Below are 5007 nucleotides of genomic sequence, written 5' to 3' on the forward strand. Positions count from 1 at the left end.
CGCATTGTTGAACGCTTATAGTTGTATCTTCGTCGGACATACATAATGTTTCCAAAAAAATATCACTCCAATGTCTTAGCTTTTCATCGTATACCATTTTGTTTTGGTTTACTCTTTGTTTCCATTTTAAAATTTCTTTACGATATATTTATTTTTAGCCTTGAATGAAAAATCAACTATAAAGGCCTTGGCTTAGTGAACAAAAATATTAAGCAAAACTATTTTTATTTGTGATCTGGGAGCTTTAATTATTCAATGTTTCCTCTTTTTTTAGTGACACACACATGCAAATGTTCATGTGTTTGTTGATCGAACATGAAACTCGTCAGCTTGTGGCCAGCCCATTTGTCCTGATGTTGTGCAGCCGAGTAAATTAACAAGAAGGACAAGCGAAAGGGAAATAAAAAATAAAAAAGACAAGCAGGCCAGACAGGGAAACGAACTGGACCTTGGCATGCAGTGTGACGTCAGGTGACATCAGGTGACTAAGACATAACTATGTCTCAGTCAGCTGAGTTCCAGGCGATCCCTTATATATATATGTGGTAGGCAGGGTTGAGCCAATTTCCCCCAAAAGCTACTTCCCTACATGGTATCGAGTCTAACCTAGGTCCACTACCCCACCCGCCGCCGCCGCACCAAAAAACCCATGACCGCTTCCGCTTCAGGCGCCCCCAGCTCCGGGTCAATCCCCGCGTCGCTTGCCGCCCTCCTCAACCTCCCACACCTCGCCCCCTAGCTCCGTCGGTGACCTACTTCTTCGGCACCACCGTTGTGGGCTCCATGTTTTCAGCGCCGATCCCGCCGTTGCCGCCCGTGACGGCCTCTTCTGGCTCCTCCTCGACACTTGCGGTCATCCCGGCGACCTCGGGGGAGGTGCTGCCCGCGGAGCCATCCGTGGCCTCGCTCACGGCACCACCAGCGCCCGCGATACCGACCCTTCCCGTGTTGCCACCAGCGGCATCGGTTGCTACTGTGGTTCCTGTGGCGGCTCCGCCGACCGCCGCCCCTGCTGCTGGCGCCATAACGCCCGCCAGGCCTTTACACTTCGACAACTTGATCCCATCTGACTCACGCCGTACAACTACTTGTTTGGTCGCGTCAAGGTCCTACCGCTGCTCCACAGCCGGTCTCTCCTAGGGTTTGTGGATGGTTCGCTACCGTGTCCTCCGCAGGTCATCCCTACCGTCCACGGCCCAGCCATCAACTCGGAACATCGTATGTGGGTGCAGTTCGCTAGCTTTGTCATCAAAGGCCTCGACGCCGACTACGACAATCTCGCCGAGGCTGTTTACAACGCCAAGCCAGCAATGCCCCCGCACAATCTCTACCACGCCTTCTCTTGACCGAGCAACACGTCGAGGCTCGTTGCTCCTCCACCACCATCACCGCACAGCCGGCAGCCTTCTGGGCTTCTCGCAGCCAGCGCCCCCTGCCCTATCATCTGGCAAGGCCGCCCCACCCCCTGCGTCGATGCTGGGTGGGGGCCTTAACAATCGGGTGGTGTGCCAGCTATGTGGTCGTGAACACCATGTCGCCTCCAAGTGTCACCGCTGCTTTCAAATGAGCTTCCTTGGCATCGGCAACAACGTTTAGGGCAACGAGCGCCAATTTTCCGTGGCAGACTTTGGTCCCCCCGCTGCTGCGGCTGCCCACATCGCCGCCGCCCTGGCTGCCCACATCACCACCAATGGCAAGGACCTGCGGGTCGAACAGGGGTACCCACCACCCTATCAAGTTGATCCAGCATGGTACATGGACACCGGCGCCACATATCACATGACGAACGAGCTCAACAAACTCTCCACCCACTAACCCTACTGCGGGCACGATCAAGTTCACACCGCCAATGGTGTAGGTATGCCCATCTCTCACATTTGCCGAGCATGTCTTTTAACTAGTCATCCCTCTAGGCAGCTCCATCTTCGTAACGTTTTGCGGGTCCCCTCGGTGACATGCAATCTTTTATATGTCCCTAAGCTCACCCTTGATAATCATGTCCTATGTGAATTTCACCCTTTTAATCTTTTTGTTAAGGACCGAGCATCCCGAGACATTCTGCTTAGTGGCCGCTTGAGCCAAGGCTTGTACGGTTTGGAGGATCCATCCGCCCTGTGCGTCTTCAGCGGTGTTCGTGTGTAGCCTTCCCAGTGGCACTCTCGCTTTGGTCATCCCGCCACACCCATTGTTCGCCACATACTCCACCGCCATGAGCTGCCATTAAAGTCTAGCAATAAAGAGATGTCCGTGTGTGATGCCTGTCAACAAGGAAAAAGTCATCAACTACCTTTTGTTTCATCTACTAGAGAAATAAAGAGTCCTCTTGAAATTGTGTTTTCTGATATGTGGGGTCCAGCACAAACTTCTGTTAGTGGTCACAACTACTATGTCAGTTTTGTTGATGCCTATAGTCGTTTCACATGGCTTTATATTCTTAAGCGCAAATTTGATGTGTTTGATATATTCGTTCAGTTTTAATTGCATGTTAAATGTCTACTCAAGCATAAATTTATCCATGTTCAGTCAGATTTGGGGGGGGGGCGAATATCGCAACGTCAACACTTAATTTAATAAGCTTGGGATCTCCCATCGTTTGTCATGCCCACATACACATCAGCCGAATGGCGTTATTGAGCGCAGAGATCTCCATATAGTTGAAACCGGCCTCACACTTCTTGCTCATGCTTCTGTACCTCTTCGCTTTTGGAGTGATGCTTTTGCCACTTCGTGTTTTGTCATTAATAGATTACCTACGCGTGTTATTAATATAAAAACTCCTATTGAGCTTCTTTTGGATGAAACTCCTGACTACACCTTTTTCAAGGTATTCGGGTGTGCCTGCTGGCCTCATCTTCGTCCTTATAATGATCGCAAACTTGAGTTTCTCTCCAAAAAGTGTGTGTTCTTGGGGTATAGTTCTCTCCATAAAGGCTACAAGTGTCTCCATGTCCCAACTAATCGAGTCTACATATCTCGGGATGTTGTTTTCGATGAGAATGTCTTCCCTTTTTCTACCATGCCTGAGTCATCCATCACAACACCATCTATGCATTCATCTCCTGTTATGCATGGCCAATTTGAAGATGTTGCATATTCGCATGTGTTGTTACCTAATGATGGTGCACAAACTAGACGTGGAGCTTGCCTGGAACTCCTCCTTGACGGACCGACTACGCCGCCCGTGGCGCACGTCGATCGGCTAGTGCATGTGCATGCACCGCCTCCCGCCCTCGACCCTGCCACGGGAGCCCCGATGTCAGCTACTATGGCTGGGTCGGAGCCCGCGACGTTGCGGCCTAAGTGCCGCTTCCTCGCCTGGCCTCCCCTCCATCGTCACCCCTGCCATCTGCGCGGCGTCGCTGCTGTCTACTTCGCCTGGGCCTGCACTGATCCACACATCGCCTGGGCCAACGTCGCCCGGCCCATTGTCAGCCGGTCCCTCTTCACCTGAGTCCCCTGGACCGGCCTCACCTGCTCCGGACGCCTCGCCTGCTCCGGTGTTTGTTGCTCCATGGTGTCGACACATACGCAGTCATAGTGGCATCATTCGTCCCAAGGAGCGCACCGATGGCACGGTCACATACCTTGCTGCTTGTCTGGATCATGCTGTGGGTGATCCAACCACGAAACCACGCATTTACCAAGCCGTTATGAGTATCCACACTATAGGGCTGCTATGGAACAAGAATATCATGCTCTTATGCAGAATAAAACCTGGACACTTGTTCCCCTTTCGTCTTGTGTCAACATCATCGATTCAAAGTGGGTTTTCAAGGTCAAGAGACATGGAGATCGTTCCATTGAGCGCTAGAAAGCGCGTCTCGTGGCTGAGGGATTTAAACAACATCAAGGACTGGACTACGAGGATACATTCAGTCCAGTTGTCAAGGCTACCACTATTCGTCTTCTTCTGTCTCTGGCAGTTTCTCGGGGATGGTCTCTCTGCCAGCTTGACATGCAGAACGCTTATCTACATGGATTGCTTGAAGATGAGGTTTACATGAGGCACCTGAGCGAGTCCTGGACTAGGGGGTCCTCGGGCGTCTGCTCTACTGACATGGGCCGGACTGATGGGTCGTCAAGATACAAGACAGGAGATTATCTCTTGTGTTCGGCGAGGACTCCCGTATGCGTGGATGGCAACTATAGGTGTCTGGATATTCCTTTCTGTAAAACCGACTTTGTACAACCCTAGGCCCCTCCAATGTCTATACCAACTATAGGTAGATTGGAGGCAGGATCATCATCACAACATTGCTAGGCTAGGAACTCTAGGTTAGCCGAATCAATCTCCACGTAGATCAACTCTTATAACTTCTATACCCTCGAATGTAATCAAGTAGGAGTAGGGCTTTACCTCCATCAAGATGGCCCGAACCTGGGTAAATACTGATTTCCTTCTCCATAGTTACCATTGGTCCTTAGACGTACAGCTTGGGCCCCCCTACCTAAGATCTGCCGGCTTTGACACTGACATTGGTGCTTTCATTGAGAGCTTCATTGTGTCGTCAACAACGGGATCGATGGCTTGTCTCTTCGTCAATGAGGATACTGCGTCCAAGGAAAGTTTTCTTCCTGGGAAAGTTTTTGTGTTCTGGGGCTACGTGCTTCGTGCCAACTTGATCAGCCGCCTGGCGCAGGTATATGGGTACGCCCCCGGCCACCAGATCAGGTTTGGAAATCGGAACAACATTTCTGATATCCGAGGAGACCTGGTCTTCGGCGGGTTCACGACCTCGACCGCCACACTCTGTCCCCGCGAGTAAGCTCTACAGATCCCCTAACAAATCCCGTCCATCGGTCGACATCTACATCCACCCTGGCTTTAGATCCCGAGCAGGTCTAATCATCCGAAGACGGGAGCATGAGCCCTTCCGGACTCCTTGACCTTGCGGGACTTCCAACCGAAGACCCAGATGCAATATTAGATTTTGCTCTGGGCAACCATCTCGACCTGCTGAGGACCGCACTCAGCGGGCCCAATAAGGCACCCCATTCCAAGCTCAG

Source organism: Triticum dicoccoides, chromosome 1B, assembly GCF_002162155.2.
Source record: "Triticum dicoccoides isolate Atlit2015 ecotype Zavitan chromosome 1B, WEW_v2.0, whole genome shotgun sequence".
Classification (NCBI taxonomy): Eukaryota; Viridiplantae; Streptophyta; class Magnoliopsida; order Poales; family Poaceae; genus Triticum; species Triticum dicoccoides.